The sequence below is a fragment of the Ruditapes philippinarum genome, unplaced genomic scaffold (genome assembly GCF_026571515.1).
Source record: "Ruditapes philippinarum isolate M1 unplaced genomic scaffold, ASM2657151v2 ctg749_1_1_1_1, whole genome shotgun sequence".
Lineage (NCBI taxonomy): Eukaryota > Metazoa > Mollusca > Bivalvia > Venerida > Veneridae > Ruditapes > Ruditapes philippinarum.
The window spans coordinates 66201-79440 of NW_026859285.1; positions in this window are offsets into that span (position 1 = coordinate 66201).

The window sequence follows — 13240 nt, forward strand, 5'->3', positions numbered from 1 at the left end:
TTCATACTTTGAGTTCTATTTTTATTTCAATAATTCTGAAAGCAAATTTTGTTAATTATAAAAAAGACATTGAGAAACTTGTTTTCTGTGAGTTAGTATTATTTTGTGATTTAATCGCTAAGCAAATAATGAACTGACCAGATTTTTAACATTATTTTATATCATTAATCTATGATGCATCCACTACGTGTATAGCTTTAATTTAAAACTGGATGTGTTTTTTTTAATTAGTATGTTTGTTTAATTCACAAGTTTTGTCTTTCTTTTAAAGAGAAATCAATTTCCATGAACAATGTTTAGTGTATCTTGACGATGTAATTGTCAATCACACCACACTGCCTTAGTGAAAAGAAATACTGTTAAAACAGAGTTTCAGGGTAATTCAATGCAATATTGATCGTGATGATAATTGCAATGTATATAATTATATTTTAAGACTGTCCATCTCTCATTTCATTATCAATTTCAAGAATAGTATGAGCAAGGTAATATGTTAAGTAAAATGAACGATACGAGAGACCAAATTACGTTTTATCATTTCTTATGTATTTAATGAGGTATTTAATAATGAGTTCAAAATGTTATAAAGAATGAAATTATCAATCGTAAGGAAGAAGTTGATTTATGACAATGTTCAACGCAACATTCACTAACAGCTGCGTCTATAAGGTAAACAATTAAATGTCACGCCATCCATTGTTTACGTTCTTGTTCTTGTACAGACAACATTTCGTGGTGACCACCTGAACAATTTGTCAGCCAGAAATTGTGTTTAATCAACCAATTCGAAAAAAACATCTGAAATATCTTTTCATTTTTGTTGAGTAATTATAATGAATGGATTTTTTTTTTTATAAAGTTTGACTTCAGAAAATGCGACGAATATCTGTCTGTCGCAGTCCACTCTTACGATATGGGAAAGGTGCTGCTAAGAGGTTCTGGGCTTGAGGGTTGCTATAAAAATACAGAAATACGCTCTCAGAAAATATTTATTATCGATGAATACGAAGTCTGGCGCGAATATTATCGATGAATACGAAGTCTGGCTCGCGCCATGAAAATCTTCAGTAGGAGTGCCAAGACAAAATAATGACAAATGACACAAAATCATGAATGGCAAAATGTAGAATAACAAGTATGGGATCAATACAGACATTCATATTTACCTATAAAAATACAGAAATACGCTCTCAGAAAATATTTATTATCGATGAATACGAAGTCTGGCTCGCGCCATGAAAATCTTCAGTAGGAGTGCGCATGCGTGAAGGTACTTAGTGCGGAAATAGAATATTTAAGATTGAGGCCCGTACCAATGGTTAGTACATACTTGTTAATAAATGAATAAATGAAGAAATGAATGAATGAGTAAATGAAATGATGGAATATAGGAAAAGGACACAAATATAGGACTTCACATAATCTACGGTGTACAATACGGGACATACATTTACAAATAACATCTAACATTAATACATCAATATGACCCTGCGACATGTCTTTAATAGAAATGTAGAAATTGCATTTATATTGCGCAAGATTATACTCTTAAAACCATCAGATGCTAATTTAGGCAGAATTAGATGTATGACTAAATGTTTAAGGCTATATTCACCATATATTTATAAGTCTAGACCAATATGGAGGAAAAAAATTATTTTCAAACAAGAATAGGATCACTTCTCAACGGGATGATATTTTAATTTGAAAGTGTCGTCAAACTCCTTTTTATGCACAATTTTTAAGATTATTTATGTAAAAATTTCATTAACTAAAAGGAACTGTATCTAAATCCTGCTTTTTACTTTCAACTTTGCACAAAGCCAGTTGTTTTAAATTAAGTAGCATATTCATTAAATTCGTAGTAATGTTTTCTTAATCGTTATGAGATTACAGATGTACAGGTAATTAGTGACCTGAAACCAATTGCCATAGCTGCTGACTGGTCAGTAAATTATGGACATGTTTGACTAGTTATTCATGGACCAAACCAGGAAAAACTGTTAATGGACTGGAAAATAATTTTTGAATTAACTGAAGACTGTCAAGATAGAAAACCTGGAGCATGAAACATGTAATGAAAAATCGAATAATTTAAGAAGTTGTTATAGCTTGAAACAAGACAAGATTATAAACTTGGTAGAAAGTCATTTATTTTTGGAGTCCTTATCAATTTCGGGCATATACGTTAAATATGGTAATGCATTAAACACTCAAATTACCTTAATTTTCAAAATTTGTTTGAACATATGCACGCAAATAACAAAAACAATCAGAAAATGCTTTTACAAAATTAAAGTAAGATGATTATATATTTCATTTCGTGTGTTATTTTTGTTTGTATTAGATCTAGTGCTCGCCTTTTTATTAAATTCACGTTGTACACGTCATTCTTGTGGTATACAAGTATATATTTCAGACCAATTGATCTCGAAACGAAAATTTGAATTAGAGGACTATTTACAAGAATCACTTTGGATTGAATTAAGAAATAAGCACACTAACCAACTTATTTATACTGTTAATAGACAACCAAATGCCCCGTCGAATTTTGGAATAAAATGAATATTTGCTTAGAAAAAGCCCTTGAACAATGTAGCCGAATAATTTGAGTTGGGGATGTAAATGAAGATCAGTTGAACCTTAATAATCACAAGTTTAAAGATGTTTTAATATTAAGCGACCTTAAGAATATAATTCGAGAACCAACTCGAGTAAATGCAAACTCCTAAACATTAATTGACCCAATAGCAATCGGTAATAATATTCATGTTCACGATTCTGGAATAATTCCCACACCGCGCGACATCAGTGACCATTTTGGAACCTGCCTGTTTACCAAATATATAAAAGAATCATGTAAAACATATAAAAGACGTGTATGGAATTATAATAGAGGAAATTTTCAGGAACTTAATAATCTCATACAAAATAATGATTGGCCATTTCTAAATTTAAACTCAGTACATGAAGCAACCGAATTGTTTACTTCTAGTATTCCTAGATTAGCCGAAAATTGCATTCCAACACGATTAGTAACTATAAGACCTAAAGACAAACCGTGGTATGACTCGGTAATTCGTAGAACTTCCAGACAACGTGATCGCTAAAAGAAAAAAGCAGTTAGTACTAATACGATTTTTGATTGAAACACTTTCAAATATTTAAAGTCAAAATTAAAAAAAAGCATGCTACAGAACAATTTTTTAATAATCTTGAGTATTGTTGGAGGAGGCAAGTGTTAATGATCTAAAACTTTATTGAAAAAAAAAACAAAACAAAAACAGTTAGGTTATTAATTAAAGAAAATTCAAATGCGTTTAATTCAATACCAACCTTATAAGTAGATGAAAATGGCAATGAACAACACTATGAAACTGATGCCGAAAAAGCAAAGTGCTTCAACGAATATTTCATATCAGTGTCGCATACTGATACAACTTCCACTCAACTTCCGGTATTTGTTCAAAAATCTAACAACGATATTGAAAATTTTACAATTACCTACCAAGAAATAATTGATATATTGTCGTGATTACCCGTAAACAAGGCGGTTGGGCCGGATGATATGTCATAAAATTTTAAAAGAAACAAAACTAGCTATTTCTAAGCAATTATGTATTTTATTAAATTGATCTCTTCGAGAAGGTGTTTATCCTAATGCATGGACATTTGCAAAAGTTATGCCCCTTTTAAAAAAGGAAATAGAAATACTCATTTTAATCATCGCCCAATATCATTAATTAGTTGTGTAGGTAAAGTGATTGCAGTAAATGGTGACCTAGTCAGAAATCATCTTAGTGAAAATCCCACATGTCATTGCGGAAATGCAGTTGAGAATTCTGAGCATTTCTTCTTTAAGTGCCCGAGTTATAAAACGCAAAGAATAACACTCTTTACATGTACATGTACTTAGCATATTAAATAAGTAGCAATTACAAATACCCTGTACCCAATATAAAGTAAATGCACATAACAGCCTTAACGAAACCCGTGACATTTAGGGGTAGGGGATGGGAGGGTGTAGTAGGTGATACTGAATCCTTGGATCATCAATTTTAATAAATCTATAAAATACACGAACGTTGTTTTCTATCTGTTTGATAACATATATTGTTAAAAATCGTTTCTTACGATCATTCCATCAGCAATTATACATGATATACACTGTTTATGTTATATGCCATTAAGTATTGAATATACTTTTTTTGTTTCATTATCTACCTTGGGAAGGCCGACCGCTAATGTTGTAAGAACTTGGACCCAACCCGTTTGCTTTTGCTGTTAAGAATACATATAAAATTTGTATCTGTATTGTATATATATGAATATAGCAATTAAATATGATTAAACTAAATTCACTTTGTCTGTTTTTTTCCTTTGCAACGTGTGTTGTCGTAAAACATGTTGTGACAATCGGTCAACCATTCAAATTTGATGGTAAAATATATATTCTTTATTGTTTTTCTTCTGGCAAATTGATTACAAGAAGAAAAGAATGAATAGAATAAAAACGTATATTTGAAAATATTATACATGATAATTAAAATAATGGTTATTATCCTTGTTTGATTTCATACATCGATTCTAACATATTTTGGTCATATATCGGCGGCCAGTCTGTCTAACAGGTAGTCCAGGATAACTAATCATAAGTCACGAAACTGACCAACTAACATTTTCTACAATGCGGTGAGAGGCAAATGAGATAAATTGTAATCGAGACTTCCGGATAGCGAATCCGATACTTTCCTTATTGAGCAAAGGGGATGGAACCTTTGAAAGTCAGAAAGATACATAAATGTATACAAATAGCTGCACATATTAACAAAATTTATTTCTTAATAATTGATATTGAAATTTATCTTATTCATTTCACTGAATATCTTTCTGAATAAACAAATACTTCTGGTAATGATAAAATTCAAAAATAAAAAAAAGCAAACAAATATTATTTAATTTAAAATTTAAATTTACTGATGAAGTAAAATAGGAAACATTGAAAAATGCCCCTTTAAGCGATAGAAGTTGAAAATGCAAGCTTTCGTTCACGTCGCATCAGCCTAAGCAGAAATCAAAAATGTAACAATTGTGTTCGATTAAAAATTAAGAAACCCCCACAAATGTGTTTAAGACCACGATGAAACTAAGTAAAATTTTCAGTTATCAGTAAAAGTATGAATGATAAAGAAATATACACATGTTCGTGGTACATGTACTATCTTACCTATATGTGTACATAATAAGCTTTTATTTTGCTCTATAATGCTGTTATAGTAATAATGACGGCAAAAGACGTTCTTGGCAGGTGGTCATTACATAAGACAACATAAAAGCTAATAATATCGGCTGTACTAATGATGATTTCGTGACATTGTCGGCTATCTTTAAACAAATAATGGGAAAATGAATGTACTTAAAAATAATCAATGAAATTGCATTTTTATTCTTATATCGTTTTTTTGTTGTTGTAATACTCAAAGTGTTTCTTGTTTTAATGGTACTCGCCGCAATAACTTAAGATATGTTTTTTATTTAAAAGAATTGATAAAGTCAATGATAAGACATCGTTTATACCTTCTTAAAATCAGCATATCGAATAAACGGTGTATCGTTTGTTCATTAAACACTAAGAAGTGGCAAGATAAGCCAGATGAAAATTAACGAATTCCTGCGTTAAAGTTTCTTAGAAATATATGTGTATGAGTCTGGATCCTTACTAAATATACATTTTAGGACGTATATTTCGTATTAATATTTCTCAATTTTATCCAAAAATTGTTGTTGACCCTTTTATATCCATAACCTTTATCATTATCAGTCATTGGTTTATTACTGTTCTTTTAGAAATTAAAGTCAGTTTAGCTCAAGTCAGCAGAGATAAAATTAGCATTATATCACTTGAATACCTGTTAAGGGCTAACGTGTACAATTTTTAAATAGAAAAGTATTCATAAATGCACGTACACCGTATGTTGTAAACCATAGACTAGGATACTTTTGTATTTCGACCTTTTCTTTACATTGACAGACATGTCATCTAATGTATCAATTGTTTGCATTTCTATTGTTCTATTTGTATTTGTTTTAACGTCTCTAACAATGAATACACATTAAAATGTTGTTTTGTATTTGCTAAACATAGCTATTATATTATCTTTAAATAATTTTGTTTGAAAGGTAATTTATCTTTCTTAAACTGCATTAAATTAATTATATTAATCTTCATAGATTTCTGTTATATGCAAAACGAGAAATCCAATTCTTTTTGTGATGTCAGACAGACAGCACCGTCGCTGAATTTGTTTATCATTCAAGGATTTCCGATGTTATAAAATCCTTACGTCTTGTTCCAAAGGAATAATTATATTTGCTCAATATTTCAATAGATAACATCAGTCTGTCACTGCAATCGATCGCGTTATTTTAAATGAAATACGCTTCTTTTTGCCGCCTGTAGGTATGCTTCATGATTATTTATGATAAATTGTTTTCTTAAAAACATATTGCATTCTGAAGTTTGCAATCTTCCATGCAGCGATTCAAAGAATGCTATATTTGATGTTATAAGATTTTACTATGGTTTTAAAATGAACATTTCCCCTGAATGTGATTTAGCTGTGACATATCAAAGATATATTATACTATGCTCATGTTGGGGTAAACTAGTTTTATTGAGAAATTTATTGAAATCTTAGAAATCAATACTGAAAACATGTAACTTTGTCTAATTTGAATAGGAAAATACGCTAACTATGTTGAGGAAGCTCCTTTCAATAATGCTGGTCAAGTAATATGCATGCACATACAAACAAAACAAAATAAACAAAGACTATGGGTGATGACTCATTGCCAAGTAGTATAAAAAGAGACTTTGATATGGCACTAAGCCTATAGCTGATCTATCAGGTTATAAATCAGTAAAACTGGTGCTTTTGGAAAAGTGAATAAGCATAATGGATTACGAATTTGGGACATACAAAATGAAAATAGGGTACGACATGGCTTATCAGCCACTATCTCGCAAATTAAAGGTAACAAAGAATTTCAATTTTGTGTGGCAAGGACTTCAATGTACATCAAAGCTAAGAACAAAACTTTTAAAAGAGTCCGAATCGATAATTTATCATCTGAATTGAAAAGTTTCATTTTAATCAAAGTTTTATGTAAATTTTCTGGATCGAAAATTTTAACGTGCATAAAGCTATGTTTACAAAATAAGTGATTGCATATTGAAAAAAGTATACTATGTCTTTCAAATTACCTTTATGATAGAGTTATATTTGTATATTACTTAAAGGTATGCCTCAGAAATCAATATTTTTTAATTATTTAAACAGATCAAAATATTGTAGAATAATGTCTTAATTATGGATTAAGAGCATTTTAGAACAGAGTAGCTACGAACGTGCAAAAAATGTTTCATAAAGGTAGCGAAATATAAACAAAGTACTATTTTGACTTCCATACAAAATATCACTATAATTACGTATATACCAATTGCCAAAGAACAAACGAAGCAAAAGATGATTCATCTGTATGGCCAATGAGTAACTATTTGGAATCTGTTTACAAGAAAAAAAGTTTTTAAAAATAAAGATGAAACCATTTCTGAAGCTTAATAATTCACTATAAGAACCAATGATACATTTACAAAAGCATTGCTTAAATATTAAATTCCTATTTCGGCATAATATTTTTTGTTCAGGATCATTTTATTTCTTTTACATATATATTTTACATTATTCATGTGAGTTAAATAACACAGACATCTTGTGTTGCGACGTTTTCAAGAACTGGCCATTATATTATTGAAACAACATAATTGTACCTTTTCTAGATTGTATAAACAAAAATAAATTCTGATTAGCTTTATACCTTTTTATCTTAGAGATAATTAAATCTTCAGATTCTATATTTTTAAGGTATTTTTAAAACTTCATTAAAAAAACATTTAAATTCAAATATTGGTGAACGTTCTGAATATTTTTTTTTTAATCTACTTGTATCAAATACAATGGGTTAAGACGTTATATTTAAATCTAAATCAAATTAATTTTCTTGGTTGAAAATTAAACTCTAAGTATCATGTTAAATTCTAAGTGAAAAAAGTTTAATTATAAGCCAATTATACTACATGTATTGGATAAAAGATTAAAATGGACATGAAAACTGATAAAAATCTTCTAAATGAAAACAGTAAAGACTGTGTTTTTTTATCAAAAAATGGTGATTAAAGTCGTAAAAGGTTTAAAAGTTATCCGATATATGAAATGCTGGTACCAAAGTTAATACTTTTATTTCCTCTAATATTTTAAGAGCTGAGCAAAACGAAAGTATTACGTTTTACATAGCATTATACTAAGTGGGTGGGTTAAAGTATCTTAGATGAAAATTGAATCTCTCTAAACTCCTCGTGGCTACTGAGTGGTATATTATTTCACCTAAATACAATACTTGTTTATATTTAAAAAAAATAAAAGAAGAAAGTAAGGCAAGTTACTTTAATTTAAGTAACAGAAAAATATAATTACCAAAAAACGATATTATTTACGCTGATATTGTCGATTATTACATTGGACGTCAACAATTGTTTAACTCTTGACCCCCAAATAGAATCTGTTTTCCTTTTCAATTTTTGTTGGCCTTTTTTCACTGCAATCTGATAGCATAATGAATTCTACAGGACAAATAACAGGTCTCTCAATAAACTTGACAGATCAGCAACTGTTACTTTGTTCAATTCATATTTCTTATCTGTTCTGTGAAAATATTTTAAGAACGCTCCTTGTCTTTGCATCTCTTCTGTTAAGAAATATCGTATCTTCGACACATGCGCTTTAAAATTAATAGTGTAATGTTTTTCACTCCATGCGTATGCCATTTATTGTCCTTTACATCTTATATGCAATACATCTTCTGATTGTGAACAATAAATACACCGGTTAATACGTATATACAGAAAACTGTTTACTATTTGTAGTGGATATTATATTCATAATGCCAACGAAAAGAAAAAAGAACGATATTTGTCTAGGATTAAATCAGTTTGTAATATATATATGACTAAAGGGAAAACTGTTACATATAATTTAAACGTAAAGGAAATACAATGGAAAGTATACAAGGTTTGTTTATTCATATCTTGCTCTATTTACAATTAATGCGTTTAAAAACATGACCGATTTTAAAGGTATTGTCGATTTTGTTAGTACTTAAATCATATGATGAATGTATCTTTAAAATTAATTCTATTTCTTGACAATTTTTTACAGACAAACTTAAATAGTTTAATGTATATTCCCTACCAAACGCAAAAACCTTATATCAGGAGAAAATCAAAACAATACTTATAACAATCCATGCTTCGACTGTATGTTTGTATTATAAAACTTTGTTTTTATTATCAGTATGTATTCAGATAATGTTAACATGGAACAATATCATATAAATAATATGCAATTATCATAAAATTGTTCGGTTTTTAAATCAAAAATGATCAAATCAAATGTAAGGTATTTTTTTTAAAGAAATTCATTGTCTAAAACTGTGCACTCAACACTCTCCTGTAAGGTTTATTTCTCAATGAACATTTGCTAACGCTATTCATAATTTCGAGTTATTGATAGTTTGTTACATACAAATTTGTCCCTTTGTTTTTTGTTTAAAAGTAGCTTTGATTAAAATTTGCATGATAAAAAAGGCAATCCATAAACATTAGTTTTGAATCTTTAGTTCATTTCTAATTTTTCTTTTACCACAGGATACCCTGCAATGAAAAGTAAAGACAGAATTAGTAAAATAAAAAATAAAAAACATTTACAAACATTAGGAAATTGAATGATTAAGCTAAGTGGCACAACTGCTGCCTGCCTATATATTAGGCTAGATGATCCATCTACCGATCTCCCTAAAGATCTCCTTTAGGAGTCTGACACTCCGCTTTTGTCAACTCACAAATATGTCGCACGGAATATCATCGCCCTATCAGTTCAGTGACGCCCAATATTTTTCTTTAAGGTAATAGTTCTAAACTGGAGAATACTTAAGTCTTAGATGCATGTCATTCAACTGGACCACTGCTTCCATCAGTAAATATGTCTATACAATTTTCAGTAAAATAAGAACGATGCAGTTATCTTTGTATAGCTATGCTTACTTAAAAAATAAAGTATATGTCTAACAATTTTAAATTAAGCACAGCTCAATAAATGATTTAAACAATCCCAGTATGGTGAATTGTGTTGTGAAATATCTTCTATTTTGGCATTTGAAGACATAATCGATGCCAGTTAACACGTTAATTTGTGCAATATCATATGCTTATTCAAAGGAACTGTAAAATACGTTTTAATACTCTTTTCTTTTGATTGATGCCTGAAATTATCATTAACAAGATATCAACATTATAATTTTAAGTTTTTTTTAAAAATTACAACAGTATGTTAAGATTTTAATAAATATACAGGTATTGTTTGGGAACTTTAGTTGGTCAGTTATAAGTTTATAAATAGACACTTATGTTTCTAAATTCACAATATCACCTTTTTCATGTCGATTCCTGCTTAAGTCGGTGCTTTGGGGGCGTGTACGGTTACTTGCACTTTCCAATGCCGTCCATGAAAAGGCTTAATCAAATCGAGCTGCAACATTGTCTATTTGTCGTTATGGGCGTACTTGAGCGATTCCGTTTTCCCTATTTTTACTATATATATCAAATGCAATCCGACTTTATGTTTGTATTGGCATTAAGTATACTACGTTTTTACGCTATATTGGATATATACTTTGAGCGCATGAATCATCTAATTGTCTGCTAACAGTAACTTGAAAAGTAAATAGCGATGCAATCATAATATCAAAAGGACAATTATCGACACTGTATAAAGTAAATCTAGTTCTACCGCAAACCAGAGATAAAATCCAGCATAATCAATCGGGTTCAAATAGCAACCTTGACCGAATTCTATTAATCAATATATGAGCGTTACAAAAAGGTACATACTACAATTTTGTTAACAAATTATAAGCATTAAGTGATAAAGCAACCTAATGATCGATACAAATATACGTTATTTTAACTATATGATATTTGCAGTAATTTATAAGTTTAATTTCTTTTTACTTTCTTTGTTTTCTTGTTTTGTTGTTACCTTTTATTCTTTATATTTCAGTTTTCAGGTTAAAGTTTTACTATGTATTTGAATTTCCCTTTACTGCCTAAGTATTCTAAATGAAATAAAAATAATTGTTTGAAGAGTTAGATAATGTGTATTGGCTCTTTATCTTTTAAATGACCGGAACAATTTAACTTTGTTTCATGCATAGTCAGCCCTTTGCAGTTTATTAGAAATTATTGTAAAAATTGACGACCGAATATATTACAAATGATTAAAGGGATATTGTTCTTTTATATATTTTGTCGTGCTAAAAAATATGTCTGCAAAAACATAAATGTTCGACTTTCCTGGATTAAGAGTTGTATACAATGTCTATAAAAATATTTGAAATAATTAAACAGTTAAATTATGCATCACAAACGTTTATTTGTAAATACTTGCACAAAGTAATCTCGAATTCATGACCAAAAAATCAATAAAACTAAACGCATTATCATATAAAAAGTCGATTATTTAAACATGCTCATTTCGAGCAATTTATTTAATCTATAAAACATAGTACATGCGCTCGTGATACTTTTTATTTTTTAATTGCATAAATTGTGTGTTTAAAGTTATCAATTTAAATGCAAAATAAAAAATAATCTTTACTCGAAAACAGTAATCACAACGAAATTACATGAATTGCAGACTCGGTTTGAATCAGTCTGTACATGAGCGATAATGGGTAAGTGTAACATCTCCAACGCCCAAAGCACCGACTTGAGCGGTACTCGATTTTCAACACTTAAAATCGTCGGAATCAATGATCCCGAAGGACTAGAAAAAATATAACAACACTGAAACATAACCCTTTGCTGTGTCAATTTATTAACAGATAAAGTCCTTATTTACTGCAATGGTTAAATATTTAAGCATTAAAATGGTTTTTAAACAAGAAGTTTAAAACAATCTGAAGTTTTGCTTATACCTTAATTCACTTTGAAAAATGTTCTGTCATATAAACTTTATTTTCTTTAAAATAGAGAAAAACAGAATATACACTATGCCTCAATTATCAATGATTTTAGAAAGGTTTAGTAATTCATTCTTAGAGCATGTCAGATGTTAAACAGCTAAAGAAAGTGACACTGAATGCGCAGTTATGTGTCTCAAAGGTAGCAACATATAAACAAAGAAGCATGTTTTGACTTCCATACAAAATACTTAATCACTATGATTATACTAATGGCCAAAGAGCAATAGAAGCAAAAGATGGCACAGCTTTGTTTTCAACGAGTAACCGTTTGGATAAGATACCATGATTGGAAAGTTTTTGAGAAATAAAAATGATAGCATTTTTAGGGCTTAATGGAACTTAATTACATTATACTTTTATTTACCGTCAAAGAAAGTTAATACAAAATAAATGTCATGCATAGTAGTTGACCAGAAAGAATGATTGAAATTTTGAGTAAAAGGTGTTGATGAAAGTTTATTCTGCTTGTAAAAACAGAACAGAACAGAAGATTATTTAAAACGTCCATGGTCCTTCGGCAGCATCGATGCCAGCACTGTTAAGTGTTGAGTATTGAATACCGCTCATGCCGGTGCTAGAGGCGTGAGTGATGTTGCACTTAACAATTATCCCTCATTTACAGACTCAATCAAACCGAGTCTGCAAGTTTCATGTAATTTTATTGTGATTAACACTTGTGAGGGATCACTTTGTTTCCAGATCTTTTTTCCAGCATACAGCAAATCGTCATGAAATTGTATGAACATATACATACCATACGTAACAGGATTAACAATTTAACATAAGTTTCTATAATACACCTTATGTATATAAATTAAAAAGAATGATTGAAGCCAAAATCGTTATTATGATAATTCAAAGGCTTCTCTTACTGTCCGTATCCACCTGTATATGAAGTTCTGCAAAGTTCGGCGAAGTAATAAAACAAACACGAACAGAAAATTATCTAATTTGTTATTGCTTTTTAAACGTCTTAAGCAAATATTACTTTATAAATATGTGGTTGTTTTGGTTTTTGAATAAAAAATTAAGAGTGAAATAACCGAATTACTTTCCTTATTAGGGTTTAGTTATTTCCTTTTCAAAAATACACATCCATTGT